The 24,099-nt window shown below is 35.6% G+C and overlaps 1 non-coding gene across 1 annotated transcript; it reads right to left on the bottom strand.

The window, feature by feature from the left end:
• Window positions 1-23,427: 23,427 nt before the first annotated feature.
• Window positions 23,428-23,531, bottom strand: LOC125496171 (small nucleolar RNA R71). Its single transcript, XR_007272872.1, has one exon. It is a non-coding gene; the product is annotated as a small nucleolar RNA R71 (small nucleolar RNA).
• Window positions 23,532-24,099: the final 568 nt, after the last annotated feature.

The following is a 24,099-nucleotide window of genomic DNA, read 5'->3' as shown; positions in this document are numbered from 1 at the left end:
AGATGCAAAAGCAAGAGATTCATAGTCAAAATCATGTTCATAGCTGCATTAGCAAGGCCACACATAACAGTCAATGGAGAGGTCGTTTTGATGGGAAGATAGGAATCTTCCCATTCATAGAAGAGGTGGCAGCAAGGAGGTCAAGTTGTAACAGAGATGCAGGGGTGATTGAAACCAAACCTCAATTAAGCATCACAAAAGATGTCATAAGAGAGAAGCTGATAAAGCACATACTGCCATCTATAAGAGAGAAGTGGCCAGAGGATGGATGCAAGCAAATATGGATTGTCCAAGACAATGCAAGGCCACACATAGCAAGTAATGATGTGCAATTTACTTTGGAGCACAAAAAGATGGATTTGATATAAGATTAATCAATCAGCCAGCACAATCTCCAGATATGAATGTGTTAGATCTTGGTTTTTTTAATGCAATTCAAACTTAAAAGATCAATAGCACCTAGAAGTGTGAAAAGTTGGTGAAGGCAGTGAACAAGGCATTTGACAACTATGATCCTAAGCTATGCAATCAATTTGGTTAACTCTACAACAAGTGATGAAGGAGACTCTAATAGTGAAGGGTAACAACAATTACCACTACCACATATGGGAAGAAATCACTAGAGAGGAGGGGTGAGTTACCAACAGTATTGTCATTAGCCACAATTAGTAGAAGAGAGCAGAAAATGGGCAGAGAAGGTCATCTTGAAGATGAACAAGAAGAAGCAAACTATGGGGATGAAGATTCAGATGATGGTATTGGGATAATATAAACAAAAACAGCAAGCAATGGGCATTTGAAGGCCAATTTTTTGGGCATTAGAGTGCAAGAAGAACATATTTTTGTAAGTAAAATACAACATATATAGGTTGTTAAACATTTTGTATATGTACATGAAACATTTTGTATAAACCTTTACATTTATAATATGTAAACATTTTGGGTTATGTTAAGTTAAAAAAAAAAAACAGTTCATGTGAAGTTATGAAAAAATAAGAGTTCAATGTATAGTTAGGTTAAAAAAACAGTGCGTGAAGTATGTAAAAAAATAGTTCATGTAAGTTAAGTTAAAAAAACAGGGTATCATTGTATCAAACAAATGATGAGAAAAAAAGAAAATCAAATTAAACATTGTCGCAAAAAATTCAATCAGATTTCATTTTTTTCTCATCATATTTAAGACAAAATGATAATGAAGGCCAATTTTTCAAAACACAAGTTAGGCATGTATTAAAGTTCCTCTCAGGGAGTCCGCACTCATCCATAATACTCAACACATGCTATTAAAACAGAGGAAAAGTTGAAAAGAAGAGCACAAAAATTTGGTGGCAATATGACTATACTGGTATTAAAAGGCATAATGTCCAAAGGTTGTTAAATCATCAGACCAAGGAACATAGTTAACCTCTCATGTAAACATATTATATGTCATTAAAACTCTATTGGACAGCCAAACAAAAACCAAAATGTAACTCATATGCCTCATCAATTCTTTATACTACAATCCTAATCAAAATACCACTGTTTAAATGCAAAATGGAGTAATAATTTGGATGTAACATCACATTTCATCCTAGAGGATCACACCAATACACACACAAAATCAAGGCAACCTAAACATATAAACAAATCAAATCAAGGCGAAAATAACATTTATAAACAGATCAAGGCAACCTAAACATATAAACAAATCAAATCAAGGCCAAAATATCATTTATAAACATATCAAGGCAACCTAAACATATAAACATATCAAATCAAGGCCAAAATAACATGTTTGAACAGATCAAGGCAACCTAAACATATAAACAAATCAAATCAAGGCCAAAATAACATTTATAAACAGATAAAGGCAACCTAAACATATAAACATATCAAATCAAGGCCAAAATAACATGTTTAAACAGATCAAGGCAACCTAAACATATAAACATATCAAATCAAGGCCAAAATAACATGTTTAAACAGATCAAGGCAACCTAAACATATAAACAAATCAAATCAAGGCCAAAATAACATGTTTAAACAGAACAAGGCAACCTAAACATATAAACAAATCAAATCAAGGCCAAAATATCATTTATAAACAGATCAAGGCAACCTAAACATATAAACATACCAAATCAAGGCCAAAAATAACATGTTTCAACAGATCAAGGCAACCTAAACATATAAACAAATCAAATCAAGGCCAAAATAATATTTATAAACAGATCAAGGCAACCTAAACATATAAACATATCAAATCAAGGCCAAAATAACATGTTTAAACAGATCAAGGCAACCTAAACATATAAACATATCAAATCAAGGCCAAAATAATCAAGGCAACCTAAACATATAAAGAAATCAAATCAAGGCCAAAATAACATGTTTAAGCAGATCAAGACAACCTAAACATATTTTTAAACAAATCAAGGCAAAATTACATTTTTATAAACAGATCAAGGCAACCTAAACTTATTTTCAAACAAATCAAGGCAAAAAATTACATTTACACACATACAGAGGCAAAAACAACATAATTTATAAACATCTTTAAACAGATCAAGGCAAAAAATAACATTTACCCACATCCAGAGGCAAAAACAACAGATCAAGGGAAAAAATAAACAAATCAAGGCTACCTAAACATATTTTCGAACAAATCAAGGCAAATCAACATATATATAAAAAAATCGAGGCAAAATAAACATACATAAAACAAATCAAGGGAAAATAAACAAATTTTTAAACAGATCGAGGCAAAAACAACATGCGTATAAACAAATCGAGCCAAAAACAAGAAAAAAACACAAAACCTATACATGCAATCTAATCAAACGCAACCCCACAGGCAAAGCATGTTAAAAAAACTTCCTAAAATTTTAAAAACAGAGATTTAAGTTAAGGAGTAGACCAATCTGAGCCAAAATTTGAAAGGGGACGCTCGGAAACCATTTCGAGATGGTTTTTATACCAACAGAGGTAAGCTCGCCATGATTTAAAGCCTTCCGGAGGTGGATCTTCCAAGTTTTCAGGTTTTTTGCCCTCAACTACACCACCAAATTGAAGATCTGGAGGTTTTCTTGAAGGCGTGCCACAAGCCCAACAAAACGAACCAAAATCCAAGGGTTTTTTTTGAAACCCTAGAATTTTTTGCTTCCGCATCGAACTCGTCAAGCAAATCAAAGAGTCGTTTCTTTGATTTCGGAGTTAACTCATTCATCAAATACCCAAAAAAAGCAAGAAACAGGGGACTCACTTTTCTTAAATCACTCAAAAACCACAAAAATTAGGTTTATAATGTTCGCAGAAAAGAGTAGATAATTAATCTACTGTTTTTTTGAACAAATTTGGATAGTAAAACCCTAGATCTGAGGGTTTGAAGAAGAAGAAGAAGAGAGAGGAAAGTGAAAGTCAGAAGGAGAGAGAGAGTCAAAATGAGAGAGAGGAAAGTGACGGAAGAAAATGAGATTAGGGTTTGGAGGGAAGGATTATAAAGGGAGTTGGGGGATTAAATGGGGGAGGTTGGGGGATTAAATGGGTTGGGTGGGTATTAGCTGGGCTAATAGTTTTGGGCTGATGTTTTGTAGGATTTGTTTTATTATCATTTGTAGTAAGATTGGCAAATGTAGCAAATAAAAAGAGACACACCTAAATGACAAAATGTAGCAAATAAATTGGGACGGAGGGAGTAATAACATACTACCTCTGTTTCAAATTAATTGTTACACTTATACTTTTCACCCATGTCAATGCAAAACTTTGAGGACATATATCTTTAGTTTTGTATTTGTAAAAATTATAAAATGTACATATTAATAAAATACATACTAATACGAATCTAACAAGATCCCACATGAGTATGCTTTTATTCACGTATAAATCACAAACGAGGGTCAAAGTGCAATTTGTGAATAGTGTAAAATGTCAAAATGTAACAATTAATTTGAAACGGAGGTAGTACGGAGTAGTAAAAAATTTCTCAAGCTTGAATTCTGGTTCAAACTTACGGCCAAATGTCATGCTCTAAAAGGAGATTTTGTTAAATTTTGCAGTTATAATGACAACACAATCAACTTAAGATGTGGCCATACATGGTGCAAAGAGATCAAGATATATATGTAATAGTAATATTACGCTAATAAGGAAAATTGGTAAGAATCGATAATTCATAAAACAATAGTATGATAACAGACAGAACAGAAGACGAATATAGAGGAAAAGGCGCGGTAGACAACTCGGAATTTAGGTGATAATCGTTAAAGTTAACTTATAGAATTGCACAATTAAAAATACATTAGTAAATGCGTCCAATGTGATGCTTCAGTTATCTATCTTAACTACTTCACTCTTTTTTTCTTGCTTTCTAGCATGTTTTAAGATTATATCATGGACCTCAAATTCATAACAATTTGCTAGAGAAATATTATCTTTACCTGTACGAGTTTCTAGTACTTTCACTTCATATACTCCATCCGTTTCACAATATAAGGCACGCACGATGTTCGAGGTCAAACTTTGACCGTTAATTACTCTCAATTTATGTTGATATAAAATTTTAAAAAATAATATTATTATAGTATTTTTCAAGACGAATCTAACGGTATAATTTTTATAATTTTTACTTATCGTATTTGAGAGATATTTGTGGTCAAAACAAATTTTCGTAAAGCGTAAATGACTTATATTTTGAAACAGAGGGAGAGGATCATTTTCAATTTTTATAATCTTTATCTCATAATTGATTAAATTTTCAATTAATGGTATTTTCATCTTAAAGGGATTTGATCATTTTATTTAAACTATTTTTTAAGTGATTCTTTTAACTCATATAGTAAAATAAAGGAGGTTTCACCTTAATACCATATGGCAATAAGGAGAGTAGCTCCTTTGCAATATAAAAGTGAACTCACCCCTCTTCTTTTATCAGTGTGGGACACAACATGTTGTGCGCTACTCCCTCCGTTTCCTAAAGATCTTCCCTCTTTCCGTTTAAGTGCGTTTCCAAAAGATCTTCCCCTTTTTACTTTATTCCTTATTTGGAATTTTTTTTCCTTTTTACCCTCTCATGTCCCTTTCATATGGTCCATTACATTATTAATTCAATTTTACTTCCTTTCTTTCTCCTATTTTAACCCTTTTTTATTTGTTTATTTATCTTAACCCCTTTCTCTCTCCTACTTTACCTACCCCACACAAATGGATCTTCCTTGGTATCTGTAGGAACAGTAACAAGGAAGATCTTTAGGAAACGAAGGGAGTATACATCATAGCTACAAAACTCCCCCTCACATGTGAGGTCCCTTTTTCAATTAGCCCAGAGTAATTAACGGTCCTGATTGTGGGCCTGGTTCTGATACCATGTTAAAAAAAGGGTTTGGGTCGCACCCGTTAAGGAGAGAGAGTCCACTTCACAAGACAAAAGAGGTTCCACCTAAAACCATATGGCAATAAGGAGAGTAATCCCTTTGCAATATAAAGTGAACTCATCTCTCTTCTTTTATCAATGTGCAACACTCACATGTGTTGCGCACTATACATCATAGTTTCAACAAATAGATAAGTACTCCCTCCATTACACAAAGTTCTTCATATTTCCGCTTTTCATGTTTGTCAATGCACGTTTTGTATGATTAACTAGTATTTTGGCCCGGACAATGCTCCTGGACAGTTATAATTATCAAATATACTATTATTCATAAATTTCATAATTGAATTTATTAGCCTTTCGTACTTTTTCAATAATGTTATTACCTTAATAAAAGTATTAGATATCAAAAGGAAAAAAATTGTTTATGTTTTTATTGTTACATATAATTATAAGGTTTTATTATGTTTTACTTTGAAACATTAAACATTAATGTTGTAATGGATTGGTGGTTAAACTCTCATCTTTCATTTCAAAGATAATGGGTTCGGTTCCTAGTAGTTACAAACTGTTAATATTTTTAATGAGATCATAAACATGAGGCACATACGTTGAAGAGTGGTGGTTAAACTCTCACCTTTCATTTTAAAGGTAATGGGTTTGATTCCTAGTAGTTACAAATAATATTTTTAATGAGATCATAAACATGAGGCACATGCATTAAAGAGTATCACGTGGCACCGTTCCTTTTTGAAAGTTACTTATTCGTGACCAAAAGTAAGATTCTTATCATATGTACTTATTACTATAGATTAGTGTAACTTGTGTGTATTATTTCTAGAAGAATTGGCAAAAGAATAGGGACTCCCACATCTTTATTACATCATGGTGTATCCAGACTCTATATGAGCCATACAATGCAAAGTTTACGGCTTAAAAGGTTGACTAATGAATTTACATTCCAAACAATATAATTATAATGCACATTTAAGAAATTACATAGATATTTTATATATGCATAATAGACAATATTTAGATTAGTTAGTTCTTCGACAGCTATTTCAACTTAATTAGAGACCTCGATTTGAAGCCTCAATATATAAAGAGTCGTTTAATTGTTGAAATCTAGTAAGCTATGAATTACATGGAGGAACACCCAAAAGAAAGATTAGCTAAAAGAATGGCATAAATCTCGTACATAACTTAAGTTTAGTCTAGGTGTGTGTCATAGTGCAAGTAATGATTTCCCTAATTGAACTTACAGCTAGTGATGCAACTCAACAAGATTTTTTAGGATTTGGAAATATAGTACTCTCCACTACACTTCCAAAACGAGTGAATGAAATGAAATCCCCTTGTGGGCTATGTCAGATTGTTCATCCACAATTGAGAGGTACATTTAATTTACCTCATTAAATGATTTTTCTCAAAGAGAGTATATTTATATATTTTCTCCCTTTCCTAGTCCCCACACACTTCATATCCTGTTTGTTATTTCACTGCAGTCCTCATGTGTTTCTGGGCAATGAATTTAAGTCTGTGAAGTTGCAGCTTTGTACTCTTATAATTCTGTTTTTTTTCCTCCCATTTTTATGCCATTATGCATCAAAATTCTTATCCTTCCAAAATTAAATGACCGAAATGTTTTTTGAAAGGAGGAAAATGCTGAATATATAAATTTAATGTGAGTACTTTAGATGTTATGTATATTTCTAAAAAGATATTGCTTTTTGGAAGAAGGAGAAGCTATCTGACAGGCTAAAGTCGTATCACCCAATCAAAAATAACTTATGGTCCACTAACTAGTAGTCAGGATCGAATTCATAGGGCGAAAGTTATATTATTATAATCGAAACTCTAATATTATACTAACAAAAATCATATTGAAGATGGTTGTGTTACTAAACTAAGCAAATAGTAGAATTAAACACAAAGGTATATATCAATTAATAAAGTACTAGGATTATGGATCACTACGCATAGAATTCGGGAAATCAGGGACGAATAACAACCACCTAATAAGTCAAATTATCTAAGGCACATATAATTTCTCTCGAACATTACCTCCCTCAAAGATCACCTAGTCGCTCTCGCATGTTCAAGGGTCACTTTGCCTAACGATTAAAAGCCTATACGGTATCTCCTCTTGAAGTAGATTCAGTATTGCGATATTAGAAATATAAATCAGGCCTAAATTATAAATCTAGGCAATTAGACTAATGTATCAATCCCTCACTGCATACTTTGAAACAAAATCAATATAAAAAGTCATACTTTGAAACATGGCAAATAACTAAGAAAGTAATCTAATCAACAATAGAGAAAGTAATAAAGAAAGATTACCAAATTGAAGAACTGTATTGAACTTGTGAATAATCCAAAGGTTTGATCTTGAATTGAAAGTAAAAAGCAATAAACTAGGGTTCTTTAATTACTCTCTAGAGAAAACTATGAAAACTAATGTCAAAACCAAGATGAATAATAGAAATTCTAATTTTGCTATTTATACAAGTCCTAAAACCAATAAGAAAAAGTCTTAAAAAGTAGCCCAGAATTCATTAAAAAGCGCGTGGTGGGTCGTCGCCTGATCGGGCTAACTATGCCCGACCCAATCGGGATCAAAGAGTTGGGAGTAGCATCAAAGACGTAGGCGCCCGATACAATCGGGCCGAACCGCCTGATGTCATCAAGCCGCATGTTAACTCGGTAGTGGCGCAACTGAAATATCCATGGGCGCCCGATATGATCGGGCCCAACCGCCCGCTCGAGCGTCAACAACGAATTACGTCAGGGTGCGAGCTCTCGATCAGGCCCGTAACAAAGCTATTTGTGTCTCGTGGGCGCTAGATCGGGCTAGACCACTCGGTTGGATCGGGTCTGGCATCTTTTCCTCGTTTCTTGGCTCCAAGTGCCAAGTCTTCAACTCTTCTTTTGCTCAAGGGTCCCGAAAGTGTCCTCGGGACCACGTGACTCAGCATCAAACCTCTCCAATCCAGTGTAGCGATCATATAACAGATGGAAAATAGGGAATAGCTCCCTAAAACCTACAATTCGACACAGAACAGCAAACCACAATTAGATGGAGAAAGTTAGTACAAAATGGCTCCTAAGAGCACCACAAGCATCCCTTTTATTATATAAGTAGGGGGAAAACTCTATATAAAACCATAACATCACTATCACATAAAGAGGAACGAGAATCGTACTATCCATTATCTCGCTAAACTAATGCCTTTAGGCGTAGAACAAGTCTAAAAATTCAATGTCTTGTGGAGATTTCCCTTATATACTTTAGGACATTAATCATTATCTTACTAACCCCTCAAAAAATAGTCATAACGTCAAGAAACTCACACAAGTAGGAAAAGGAAGAGAGCAGCGTGTTCATATAAATTCCATATCCATTGTCCCCATACACTAGTAGAATAAATGTTTATTGTTGCGGTCATTAAGTGGCCTATTGCGGCGGTTTTGGCCGCACAACAATTAAGGGAGCAACAATATGTAATTAATATATCCTTGCAGTTTTACGCAGCAATATTTGAGCATATTGCTGCGGTTTCTAGGTAAAACCGCAACAATAGGTATTATTTTAATATTAAAAAAACAGGTTTATTGCTGCAGTTTCTTCCTAAAATCGCAGCAATAGAAGATGGGCATTTTAAATATTTTTTTTCAATTCTCGAGGCGTAGATTTTTTGGAGTTATAGTACCATTATAATATGTTACATAGCTACAACAATCGACTGTTTCAAACACCCAATACAAAAGAGAAACTAAATCAGAGAAAAACAAACTAAAAAATTCAAAAAATGAAATAAAAAGACTAAGAAACAAATTAAAACTAAAAACGTTCGAAACTAATAAATATTAAGAAACTGAAATGAAAAAACTAAAAAGCAGCATGAATTAATTATTTTAACCAAGGCATCGATGAGAAAATGAAAATGAAAATGTAGATAAAGATCAAGTGGCACTAATAAATTAAAATAAAAATAACCAAAACAAAAAAAATTGCAGAAAAATATATTACAAATAAAAAATAAAAAATCGAAAAATAAAAAAAAAAGGGAAAAAACAAACTAAAAAATTCAAAAACTGTCGTCGCTCTCTTGAATCCATCCGATGGCCAAAAAATCACGAGAACTAAACCGTCGCTCTCTTATTGTAGTCGGTGAACGGTCCTCAAACGATGACGTGTTGTCGAGCGAACCACAGCCGACGAACGATTTGTCGAGAGACGAGCTTCGAACGACCGACGAAGGAAATACGAGAGAATCACAACCGACGATGGAAGGAGTTTTTGTGTTTGGAGGAGTTTTGGCCGGCGAATCAGGGGAGTTCGTATTTGGAGACGAAGAGCCGGCGAATCAGAGGAGTTTTGGCAGCGAATCAGAGGTGTTTGGAAAATCAGAGGAGTTAGGATGAGAGAGGAAGAGGAGAGTGAGGAAGAGGAACAAGACGGCTGACCATGTTTTGAAAAAGAAAAGGATGAAACGGCTGTTATGAACCCTAAGTGGGTCGCGTGTTTATTTATATAAATAAGACGCCTATTGCTCCAGGTGTTCAAAGGAACCGCAGTAATATTATTTTAATATATTGCTGTTGTTTTTTTCCAAAACCGCAACAATATATCTGGTCAAAAAGTTAACTTTTTTCAAAAACTTTCCGTTGAAAACATATTGCTGCGATTTTTGGCCGAAATCGCAACAATATCTTTATTTTATATTTTACCTTTTCTTTTAACGTGATATATTGCTGCATACGGGCAAAATCGCAGCAATAATTAATCAATTGTTCTACTAGTGATAGTAGTTAGGAAAACAAATTATAATAGTATCAGCACCAAAAGGGAGATACTCGAATTTGGATTTTTAAACTCAAATAATTCCATACTGTTTCTATGCATTTTGCGGCGAAGAGTAAAATGTAAAATGGTATTCCAATTCGTTTGTATTTACCCATGCATAAGGGGCTTCAATAATATATCAAATTAATTTGTCTGACCAAACTTTCTTTCTCTCTATATTAATGTCCCATCCCAAAAACCCTAGCGAATTAGTTGCCGCTCAAAGCAGGCTCGTTGGTAGCCGACCTAAGCGTGTGCCGCTCACAAAGTCACGGGAACCCTACTCCACTACCGCAGCATCACCTTCGTCGCCCAAGTATAAGGGTTTTTTCTTCTATTTCCCTAGTAGAATAGAAGCAAAGAGGCGCAATGTCGTTTTGTCGCCTCTCACCTCCTCTTAGTTCGTGTTTTCTTCTCACTAGGTTTTCTTTTTGAAGTTTTTGTCAGTTAATCGAGTCCTACAAGGAGAAACTCCACATATCCAAGTTCACAACCTCGGGTAGTCTCCCTCTAAATCTTTCCCAAACGCCTCCGTCCATAATCTCACCGATAAAGGTAAAGTTTAGGGTTTCTTTTTTAATTTAAGAAGTGCTAAATTCGAGGCTTGTGGTATCTATTCAAATAGGGAATTTGACAAGCTTTCACCGGAGCTAACCTTATCGTCGTCGTATTATGATTTCGAATGGACCCCGATCAGGACGATAAAGGTAAAGATTAGGTTAGGTTATGATTTCTCTTTTAGTGTTGGGTCTTGTTGGTTTTCTGTAATTTTGCCTTCGTTATTGTCTGGTTTATAGGTGGTTTAGTTGTGCTTGCCCTTCCTGTTTTGTCTGAATATGTTTAATGTTAGTTGTTAATGGTGGGTAATTTTGCTTTGGCTTCTCTTTTGTTTTCTTAGATGCGTCTTGCTAAGGTTGTTGTTTTGAGTGATAATTTATGGGAACAATTGAGTTTCGTGAATATGTTAGTAGAGGCACTGCTAATTGGTATCTTTTCTTCCTTTGATGAATGGAGTTGGGCTTTCTCAGGAGGTGTAATGTGGTATACTGGGATGGAGAACCCAATTCCCTTTGATAATGTTCTTAGAAGTTATACTCTGGGTGGTATGTCAAGGAAAAAAGATTTGAGTGGAAGGGGGTCTTCGATTTCAGGAGTTAGGGTTATTTGTTTGTGTGTGATATTAACTGATGTTAATTCGCAATCCAGGTTAGTGATGATATTGCTTTTCATCATTCTCAAAACATTTTATCTGAACGCTGCTCCTCATTTTTTTTGGGTTCGTAGTATGCTTCCTGAGTCAGTTGTAGTAACTCATATTGCTTGTGAGAAACTCACAATGCAAGTTTGTTGTTAGTCTCACTGACTTGAGTCTTTACTACCCTTTTAGTTCTTTCAATGGTTTCTAAATTCTCGAGGTTCTCAAAGGTGCTCAATACTAATCCATCCAACTAGAGGCCAATCTTCTACATTAGAATCAGTAATGATGACTTCAACAAGCTTGAATGTTGTCAACCAAGTCATCTCAATAATCAAGAATCCAATGGAGAAGCGCTTTTTACCTTTTTAGTTTCTTGTAATATGTTTTTAGTCTATTTCTAAATTGTTCTAATGATCTTTAATTACCCTAGTAGTACGTAGTGTGCAAACTCCTTTTATTTATTCAAAATTAAGCCAATGTAAAAACAAGTAAAATCTCAAATTTTTCCATGAATTAACTTTTTAATTATAAGGTATGCTCGATTATATAATTGTAGTAACAACTTACAATGATACCGTCATATTTGTTAATTAGTGATTAAAAAATATACATAAATTCCTATGTATAACTATTATGATTGTTACATCATAATTTACGGTGTAATAAACCAAAATCACTGCTTTTTTTTATAGAGAAAACTCAAATGACATGAAATAAATGACATCAAATTGCAACTAGCCACAATATGAAAATAAATTACAACGGTTCACGGGATACCATAGAGGCGTACCATAGAGGCGTTGCCTTAGACTTTATTTGAAATGTATTGCATCATATGTAATACAACAGTTTATGGGATACCATACAGGTGTTGCATTAGACTATGAAATGTGTTGCATCATATGTAATGCAACGATTCATAATATACCATAGAGGCGTTACATTAACAATAACTGCATTGCATTAGAACTATTGCAACAATTATTTGGTGTTGCAACTAACCGTTGCATTAGGTGTCCAAGACCTTTGTATTATAGCTAATGCAAGGGCATCAACAACAACGGTTGTCTGACCGTTGCAATAGCTCTGTTGCAACGATTATCGAGTCTATTGCAACGATTTTTAGGGGTTGCAATAGCTCATTTATGTAGTAATGGAGTTCTGAGGAAAGTTTAGTGATAATGCAAGAGCTTTGACAAAAGTGTAGATAGTTTTAGCATTTGGAGATAAGTTTGCAAGGAATAGGAGGATATGAATGGGATTTCCTATAATTCATTGAGAACTTCCTTGATATTATACATAAAAATTTCAGTGTATTAAAACAAAACTAAAAAGACAAAACCAAGACAATATATGAAATAACGTCTTAATATGCACCTAAAAACACTAGGGGAAAAAAAAGAAAGGGTTGCACATTCTTCAAAACGCAGCCCTTCTTTATTGTAGGGCTGCGTTTTTTAAAAAAGTGCAGCCCTACATAACAGAAGGGTTGCGCTTGTAAAAAAAACACAGCCCTTTATGGGCTTTTTTTAAAAACAATTTTGAAAAGAATCAAGCGCAGGCTTATCATATTAAGCAGGCTCATTCTCCTCTCCCTCATTCTCTCTCCTCTCTCACGTCCTTCCTTCTCCCTCACGGATCTTCACGGCTCAATCTCTCTCCTCCATCACGCAACCCTTCATTCTCTCTCCTCTCCCATTTTTTCTCTCTCTCTCTCCTCTTCTCTTCAAAAAAAACCTCCGTCCTTTACTCCCTCACGGATCTTCACGGCTCAATATTCAATTCGTCGTTCGTCGTTCGTTGGGTTCGTTCGTTCCGTCCAAAAAAGAACGCGCCGAGACCTAAACTACCACGAAGGAAAAAATGAACGTATATAAGAACTTCTCATTTGGAATTTCATCTTCTTTTTTCGCTCCTTGCAGGCGGAGCGTTTCCGTTCCGTTCGTTCGTTCTTTATTTCCATTCGTTCGTTCGTTGGCAGCAACTTCAGATCTATAATTTTAGGGTTTTTTTCATTTTTGTTTATTTTCATTTATTTTTCTCATTTTTTGTTCATTTTCGTTCATTTTTTTCATTTTTGTTCTATTTTTTCGTTTTTCCTTTTTTTTCTATTTCCGTTCGTTTGTTGGCAGGAACTTCAAATCTATAATTTTAGGGTTTTTTTTCATTTTTGTTAATTTTTTTGTTTTTTGTGGAACTAATTTGATGTTGTTGTTAATTTTTAATTTCATTTTGTTGAAGTATTCATTTGATCCTTTCATCTATAATGTTGCGGTCACAAGTAATTTCGTTTGTAAATTTCAGCTGTTCTTGGTATATTTAGAGTAAATTAAAAAAATGTAAATTTTTTTTTTTTAAAATTTTTTTATGGGTCAGAAGGGCTGCGTTTTTGTGCCAATATGAAGGGCTGCGTTTGAAAAGTGCAGCCCTACTTAAAAAGTGAAGGGCTGCTATAGAAAGGGCTGCTGTTAAAATACGCAGCCCTACAGGCCTTTTTTAGCGCAACCCTTCCTTATTTTTCCACTAGTGAAAGATGAAAGTCTATAAGAAATTGCAATACTAATGATCTCCAAGAGTGTCTCTACTATGGTTACTGTTTGGGCCCATTTCCTGAAATGGCCCATCTATGACGAAGTTACTAAAATACCCCTACCTCTAGGGAACATAATCCTTCACTAGCTGGAGCTGACTAAAATCCCCTCATTTATTACAGGTCTTATCCTCTATAAATAGGGTTATGTCATCAGACATAGGTATTAAATTCTCACCTAACCAAACCAGAGCATCTCTCTCTAGACTTGCTTACTTTCTCTCTCTAACCCATCACTGACTTGAGCGTCAGAGGGGATTTCCGAGGAACACCCACGAGTGGAGAATTCTCTGATAATCACCTTCTCGGTCATAAGAGAAACATCCTAGTGACTTTAGCACAAAAACGAATAAGTATAGTTTTTTTTGGCATCTAACTAGACTCGGGAAATGAGTGCCTCGGTCTAGGAACCAACCCGAGCAAAGAAGCCCTATGGTGCAACCCTCTCGGACCTCCTCGGGGCTGACCCTCTCGGACCCCCTCAGACCCCCTCAGGGCTGACCCTCTTGGACCCCCTCGGGGTTGACCCCCTTGGACCCCCTCGGGCCTGACCTCCTCGGGGCTGACCCCCTCGGACCTCCTTGGAGCTGACCCCCTCGAACCCCCTCGGGGCAGACCTCCTCGGACCTCCTCGGAGCCGACCCTCTCGGACCCCCTCGGGGCTTACCCTCTCGGACACCCTCGGGGCTGACCCTCTCGGACCCCCTCGGGGATTACCCTCTTGCGGTTGACCCTCTTGCGGTTGACCCTCTCGGATACCCTCAGGACTGACCCTCTCGGTCCCCCATAGGGCTGTCTCTCTTGGACCCCCTCGGGAATGACCCTCTCGGGCGTGCCTGGCGCGACCTCCCACGGTCTGCAAGTTTCGCTATCGGGATCTCTTAGACACTCCCATTGCACTGGCCGACTGTTGCTTGGCCGAGGGTTGATTCCCGAGTCGGGGGCTAAGAGATGCCCACATTCCGGTCTGTGCTACTAACCTGGCTTACCGACTCAGTATTTGGAGCACTCGGTATTCATGAGATCTCCCTACTCGGGAGATGCATACCGCGAAAAAGTTACTAAAATACCCCTACATCTAATATAATCCTCCATCAGATGGAGCTGACTAAAATGCCCATATTTATTACAGGTCGCATCCTCTATAAATAGGGGTTGTCTCATCAGACAAAGGTATTCAATTCTCACCTAACTAAACTAGTGCATCTCTCTCTAGACTTGCTTATTTTCTCTCTCTAACCCATCACTGACTTGAGCGTTGGAGGGGCTTTTTCGGGAACACCCCCGGGCCAGTTTTTCCTTGTTTTGCAGGATTGGCAGTGACCAGACTCGAAGATTAAAATCTAACTCGGGATTTGACTATCATTCTAAGCACATCACTCTTTTGACTAGTTTCTTAGTCGTAACAGTTACGAACTTACGATCCTGCAATTTAGGGTGCGTCTCCTTCAACTTATTTGCCCTGAAATTATCTGAACTGAACTGAACTTATTGGAACTTATTAAACCTGATTGGACCGGATTCAACTTATTGGACCTGATTGAACATGATTGAAACTTATTGGACCTGATTGGAACTTATTGACATGATTGAAACTTATTAGACCATATTGACCCTGATTGAAACTTATTAGACCTTATTGGACCTGATTAACGGTGCGTTCTCTTCAACTTATTGGCCTCGAACTTATCTGAATTGAACTTATTGAACATGAACTAAACTTATTGGAACTTATTAAACCTGATTGGACCTGATTCAACTTATTGGACCTGATTGAACCTGATTGGAACTTATTGGACCTGATTGGAACTTATTGACCTGATTGAACCTGATTGGAACGTATTTATCTGATTGAAACTTATTAGACCTTATTGGCCCTGATTGAAACTTATTAGACCTTATTGGACCTGATTGAAACTTATTAGACGTTATTGGACCTGATTGAAACTTATTTGACCTTATAAGACAAAACAATTGACAATTAATAACATAAATATTACCCCTAACGTAAATACTACCGAGCAAAATTTATTATGAAGTAATAATTATTAAGATTCGTCCTTTAACAAAAAAAATTTACTATTTATATATTTGCCTATACATAATTTTCACCACTAATTTATCTAATAGTCTTGTTTTGATTTTATAAAGCACTAGTAGAAAATCAAAAGTTGATTAACATTTATTGCTAACAAGTTAAAATTGGCACATATGAAAAATTCTCACTCCACTTTCATTTACTTGAAGGTAGTAGAATGCATTAACTCCTTATCTCTCACTCTACTTTCATCTCTCACTTGTTGCTTGTACCCAATTACATATTATGCATTACTATAAAGGAGGGAGAAAATAAAAAGGAAAAAAAAGAGAAAAAAATCTCGTATATCACCGTAGCCAAAACAAAGTCTGCCTTCATTCATTTCTTCTCCTTTCTTCCTTCTGTTTTTTTTTTTTAGCTTTTCTCCAACACTCCATTAGAGTCACAAACAGTAAATCACCAATCATAATCATCCATCAATTTTCACTCATCCACCTTCAACACCTCTCGGATCTTTTTCGTGGATTTTTCGAAGAGGAAAATAGTTTTCTTCGGGGTTGCGGTTTCGGGTCGAGAACGATTCAATGAGCGGTTTTTTTGGGGGTCCTCTATTGAGTAATATTACTCTATTACATTCCATAAGCAAGTAAGTTATAATCCTAAGTTTTAATTTCGTATTTAATAATAATATAATCAGCTAATAGTAATACGAATAATCAAATAATAGACAATAATACAAGTATATATATAATACTATACATTGTGGTACTTTAATAAAAAATTCTAATAATAACATAATCAGCTAATAGTAATACGAATAATAAAATAATAGACAATAATACAAATATTTAATAAAATATAGACATTAATACAAGTATAATACTATATAATCATTGTGGTACTTTAATTAAAATTTTAATAATAACATAATCAGCTAATAGTGATATGAAATTATGAATAATAAAATAATGAGCAATAATACAAATATTTATTGAACATTGACTATTTGAACCTTATTGGACCTTATTAGACCTGATTGGAACTTATTGGACCTTATTAGATCTGATTGGAACTTATTGCACCTGATTGGAACTTATTGGACCTTATTAAACCTGATTGGAACTTATTGCCCTAATTGGACCTTATTGCAACTTATCTGAACTTATCTGAACTTATTGGACCTGAAACTTAATTTTTTAAGTTGAGGAGAACACACTCTTAATGATGATATAATATACAAACCCTTGTGACTTGCCGAGGTAATACTTCCTCCGTTTCTAAATAAGTGCAACATTTGCATAGTGTTTACTATTCACAGTTTAAACTTTAATATGCTTTGGTGATTTAGATTTTAGGAAAAACATAGTCATGTGGGATCTTGTTAGATTCGCCTGAATGTGAATTTTTTTAATATCAACTTTTTATAATTTTTACTTATTGATAATTGAAGATATTAATGGTTAAAATAATGCATTGACAAACGTGTAAACAAGAGGAAGTATTTGGTATTTACATGCTGAACTAGATAACAATATGAGTATATGCATCATTGACCCATACCGAGTACTTATATTTAAAGCTTCATTTAACGTGAGAAGATTGTGACTGCCAATTATCAAATCTTAATACTATTTGTTTGCGGGAGTAAAAGAAAAAAAACCCACTATTAGTACACCTGCTAGGAGTAGTTAATAACAAGATAGTTGGATTAATGATCAAATCACATTTGAAGGAGCAGTTAGAAGGAAGAAACAGAGGAGTCAAAATCAAAGAGTTAGACATTTTTCCCAAAGTTAAGAATGGGCCCTACTTTTCTACAAACCAAAATCATTATTGTCGTTCTTAAAAGCCTAACCCGTGATAAAACCTCTCTTGTTACTTTTGTCCTTGGCATTCTCTTTTTTGAATTTCAACTCTGGAAGACAGACAAGGGGCCCTTTTACCTCTTGAAAGTCACATGTATTCTATAGGAATTCGAGGACCCTCTATTATTAAACATGGTAATTTCATCGCCTAAAAAAAAAGTAACGTTTTGTTTTTGCTGATAACAGGCCAATTTTGGCACATCAACGAACCTTTCCCACCTGAAAACAAGAAAACATCTGCTCTACATTTGGTCAATGTCTTAACAACAAAAGGCTTAAATGTCAAGCTACTCATGGCAGTTGCTAAAAGAACAATCAAAAGGGTGAGTATTTATTCAAACGAATAATTACAATATGAAACAATCATCTATAATTACATTCCATAATCAATCAATCCTTGTTGTATACTTCAAGGTTTGAAATTGAGTTTTTGATTATGCATGGATTGTTCTTATCTATTAAAGAGAAAAATCTACCCATCGACTTGTCTTGGTCAAAATATAAGAGTGAGAATAATAAGAGTTTTATAATATGATAATTTATGTATTATCAATAAATTTTTGTCATACTAGAGTTAGGGCAACCTTTCTTCATTGATTTTGCCTTATCACAATTAAAATAATTATACTTGCAACTCAATACAAACATTTCAATTTTTTGAAGTAATAATATAGTTTGGTTCGTTATCACAATTTATTACTTAACAACCAAAATATAACATCAACAAGTGCAATTTATTAGTCTTCCATTTTTTCGATGTGATAATTTATGATAAAAAGACAAAATTGACTTCAACACCTTCAACTATAAAGCAGGTGCACAAACACCCCAACTAAGATTTATAGCATGAACATCCCATAATATGGACCTAGGTGCACTCCGTACCATAAATGAGGTAGGTGATCAGAATTTTCACCAGCGATAGGCGATTCGTAAATTTTTATTATTATTATTTTCAATTATCCCCCCTTTTCTTATTTTCTTCTTTTTTACACTAACTTTTTGTACTTAAACCAAAAAAAGTGCACGGAGAAGATACGGGCAGCAGCACCGCCAACAACCACCACCAGCACACGAACATCAGCTGCAGCACCAACAGCGCGCGTAAAGGAAAAAGAGATAGAGAGATAGATAGATAAATAGAGAGAGGGAAGAGCAGCGACATTGATGACTGACTTGAACGTTGATATCAACTACATGCAACCAAGACACTTTCAACAAGGACATCAACGCCAATGAAGAAGCAAGACAAAGGAGAGAAAGAGATAGAGAGTCACACACAAGAGAGAATGGTAAGGCTCTGGAGTTTTGAGAATTTGTTTCCTATTCAATGTGGTCACTAATGAAATACATAGTTCTTAGGTCAAATGGGTATAGGTTGGTGATCAGTCAAGATGGGGAACTTGAGGGATACGAATAGAGCAACTCTGACTTAAGATGAAGGATACACGAAAAAAAAAGATGTAAAGGGAAGTTATGGCTTCCTTACAATCAAACATGATGAGAGGAGAGAGAAATAAGAATGGGAAAAAAGAAGAAAATAAAAAAGGGGGAAAATGGAAACTAATAATAAAAAATTAAGAATCTCCTGACGCCGGTGAGAATTCCGATCACCTACCTCATTCATGGTATGGAATGCACCCATGTCTCTACTTTGGGGTGTTCTACCTATAACTTTATAAGTCTTAGTTGGGGGTATTTGGTGCACCTACGCTATAGTTTAGGGTGTTGAGAACAATTTTGCCTATGTTTTACTCCTATAATTATTATCTTGCTTGTTTGCTTTTAATCTAATACCCCTCATGATTGCTTTAAAGGGATTTAGCAGGCTGCTCATTCCAACAAGAGGCATGTTTCTTTCAGGGAGCTCATTTCCTTAGTTACTCCGAAGTTAAGCGTGCTTGGCTGGGAGTAGTCTAGGGATGGGTGACCTCTTGGAAGTTTCTCGAGGTGCGCATGAGTGAGGACAAAATGCACCGAAAGAGCTTATGTTGGCTATTGAGGATAATTGTTGGCCCTAGATACGCATTGTTGACGATAGACTCAACTCCGTATGGGTTGGGGTGTTACAAATGGTATCAGAGCAACCCCGCGATCGCGTGTTGGGGAAACCCTATGGCCGAATATTAGAAGTCCTCAAGCGCCTAGTGGGGGAGGATTTTAGGGTTACATTATCATAAGGAGCGACTAGAGGTCGTCAGGCCGAATATCTGGAGTCTTTCGACGATTAGTTTTTAGGCTGGGAGACCCACATGTCGTTATGGTCGAATATGTTAAAACCTCAGGTGCAACGAGGGTGGTTTCCTCCTATCATAGTTTTCATATCCAGTAACTCAAAGTAACAAAAAGACTCTCTCACACTTGTGTCTCTTACTCTAGAGAAACGACTCACCCCACACTTACTCAAGTGTGCTATTTCACACTTAATCTCACAAGCACTCGCGAATGAATTCCAAAACACTATTCAATTTCTAACCCCACTATTAGAGATTCAGCATAATCAGTTTCTCTTAAATACGCTTTCTTATAAAGCAAATAAAGAGTGTTTTTAAGCTCCAAGGAATGTGTACTCTATTTTAGGAAGCTACTCAGCTGTTCTCTATAATCAGTTTCTCTTAAACACCCTAGATCAAGATGTGAATAGGGAATTCTCTCATAAAGAATTCACCAAGCTGAGCTTAAAAGAAGAGAATGATTTAGGTGTGAAACATTCCTTAAATCAAGCCCTCCTTGTTTCTTATGTTTCTCAAGTAAGGTTATTTTCTTATGGTACATTGGTTGTTTATCTAAAGAGGAGGACCACCAGAATCTAAGAAAAGTGGGGTTTTTTTTTTAATTTTTTTAATTTTGTAAGGAAGAAGATACATTGATATGGTATAGAAGGCTACAGAAACCATAATCGAGAATTACTTTCCCCGATGGTGAGAGGTTGATGAATTTCAATGACTAGATATTTTTTGGAGAATTATGCTAGTGATATCATTGAGATGGGAAATTCTCCTGCCATCAATTTCCATTGGGCAACCTAGAAAATTTCCCACTGAGGAAGAACTTTGGACTCTTAAAGGCTTCCTCATCAATATTATGAGCTTGCGAGCGGTGTTAGGACTGAAAATGATTTTGGATTTTCCATAGTTGATAATCTGACCAAATTTTGTGCAAAATTCCAAAAGGTTTATTGTCCTCCTAATGTGCATCGGATGAAGATGTATAACTGATGTAGATGGGTAATTTTCGTCAAAGGTACCTTAACAACCGGCGCTAATTATTAATAATTTGCGTCGGATTATGGTTGTAACTGATATGACTATATTATATAGAGCTTTTACCCCCATCTCTCATTGATTATTGATCTTGATTGTGTTCTTCAGAGCCATTTTTAGTAGTAATGTGCTACTTTTAGTGTGTTTCTGGATTCAGGTTTACCATTGTAGGAATTATCATATCTTGGTGCATTTTCTACTTGTTTTTACCACTACAAGAGATGGTGTAGTTTGAGAGCACGAGCATTGAGTTGGAACAATTTTGAAGCAAAGGAAATAGTGAAAGAGGTTGAAAATTGATTTCCATCCACTCTTCTGATGATATGTAAAGTTCTACCAACGCATATGCATCGGTTTACTTGGGTTAGATTCTATGTTTTAAGAGCTATACAAGGAGTGGCCACTTGATTTATTATGACAAATAACACAAGATTTATGGCATTTTGAAGACTGGAATTTTGGTCGTCTTAGACCTGAAGTCCACCCGATAGGGCGCTATCTTCTCCTGTTGGTCGGGCGCCATGCCTTAGCCAAATGTTTTCGTTGAAGAGATCTGCCAGCAAATTAATTGTGGGCTCGAGCAGCCGAAATCCAACCGGCTCGGTCGGGCGAGACGATCTCTTGTAGGAAACAAGCTGCTGAAGACTGCCCTATCGGAAAAGACGGCGATTTTCTGGTACCTGACAACCACCCCGGTGTCCCGGGCAGGGATGTTTTAAGGCTTTTGAAGCGCATGTTACACTAAGTTTTATTTTATATAAATACTTATCCTTTTAGAGTAACAACACTACATTTTCTTATTATTATTTTTGTCATTAGTTTTCTAAGCACTTTTACTCTCTCAAGAACCGTAGTTTATCCTACTTTACAACTTCAAACAAGATTCAATAGAGTAATTGTTTTTAATATTCGTTCTTCAATTTGTATTATTTCTCATCCCTTGATATTCCCTTTTCAATTCTTCTTTGTTATTCCATCATGTTACTTTCTTATTTAATTGTGATTATGTTTTCCCCAATTATGCGTGAGTAGTTTATTTTCTAGGGATTTGGGGATCTATGTATGCATATGAGGGATTGATTGATTGTTTATTTCATTGGTTTGTTTGATTCTTGCTATTGACTTATTTAAGTTAATCTACAAGTTTGGCCAATTGTGTTGATTATTGTTGCAATACAAAGTTGTAGACGGAGATGTAGGATTTTTTGTATATGCTTTCAATAGTAGGCTTAGCGATCTATGACCATGCAAGCGTGGCTTAGAGAGCTTCGAGGGAGGTAATGTTCGAGAGAAATTACATTCCCCTAGTTAGATTATTTCTTTGCATATTCAGTCATTCTTAATATCCTGAATTGCATACATGGTGAACCATTCCCTAGTCTTTCCCTTATTTGATATTTGTAATTTGATTATTTGCTTAGTTCAGTAAACCAATCCTTTCCATCTGATTTAGTTAGTATAATATAAGAGTTTAGATATAATAGTATAACTATCTCCTTGTGAATTCGATCTTGACTCCCTGAATACTAGTTAGGGAACCTTAGGTTATTTTTAATTAGGTGATACGACTTTAGTCTGTCAAATTTCGCCGATGCTGGGCAGACGATTTATTTTAAATTTTATCTGAATTATAGTATTACAGTAACTTACTCTGAAGAACACTTGTTCTTCAGAACATCTTGCGTTTGTTTTAGTGTTTTTGTTGTATGACCAGGAAATTGAAATCCCCAAATCTAATTCCATTTGACCCGAAGATTGAAAACACTGCTCGTAGACTCAGAAAGAAAACCAAGAAAGCAAAGTTTTTTGCAGGGACACTTTCCCAAAAGAGACCTACTCCACCATCCTCACCAAAATAATAAGAATTCTATGTCACACCTATTTCTTTTACAATGGGTGATATGTTACTCGAACCTTCAGAGATTATGCACAACCATAACCTGATAATGTACCCGTTGATGTACGGATGCCTACTATCGCTACTACAAATTTTAAAATCAAGTTTCATGTTCTGAATATGGTTCAGAATAATTAGTTTGCTGGGTTACCATCTGAAGACCCAAATCAGCACTTGCAACGGTATTTACAATGTTGCGCTACTCGGAAACAAGCTAGTGTTACTGCTGATGAGACGAAACTTATCTTGTTTGGCTTTTCTCTGTGTGGCAAAGCTTTTTCTAGTATAACAAGTTGCCTTTCACTATCACCACTTGGGCAGAACTATCCAAGATTTTTCTTATCAAGTGTTATCCTTATCAAAAGACTGTAGATATACGTCATGCGATAATGACTTTCATACAAGATTCAAGTGAGTCATTGTATGAAGCTTGGGAAAGACTTATGGATCTGCAACGCCTTTGTCCTCATTATGGTTTAAACAAGTGATATTTGTTTCAGATTTTCTACACTAGAGTTGATATAGATACAAGCAAGGCAGATTATTGATGGAGCCTCCAGTGGGTTCTTCATTGATAAGGTTATAGAGGAAGGGTATGAAATTTATGAGAAACATGCATCAAGCGTCCACTATTTGCTCACTTGTGAAAAAAGAAGGCAAGCGTGACGTTGAGGCATACTCTTTACTGTCCGAGCAACTAGCTGCTCTAAACCAGAAGTTCGATTCTTTGAAGCTAGGTAATGATTCCTCCTCCCACATGAGTGTTAACGCGATGGCTAGTGGTTATAGTTACAATGCTCTCATTTGTGATGCTTGTGGGATACCTACGCATAACTCTTAAGAATGCCCTGCTCTCTTATCTTCTAATGTAGAGGGCAACTGTGAGACAATTAATGCTTTTCACTCACAACCCAGGGGTCAATTCAATCCTTATTCTAACACTTATAACCCAGGGTTGAGAAATCATCCAAACCTCTCATATAAGAGAAATAATGTGTTGAATTCTCAACCTCAACAACCATATATGCCTCAAAACCAAGCTCAAC

Source organism: Beta vulgaris, chromosome 3 (genome assembly GCF_026745355.1).
Source record: "Beta vulgaris subsp. vulgaris cultivar EL10 chromosome 3, EL10.2, whole genome shotgun sequence".
NCBI lineage: Eukaryota > Viridiplantae > Streptophyta > Magnoliopsida > Caryophyllales > Amaranthaceae > Beta > Beta vulgaris.
Note: the sequence above shows the minus strand (reverse complement) of the source record. Positions and strands in the feature narration are given on the sequence as shown.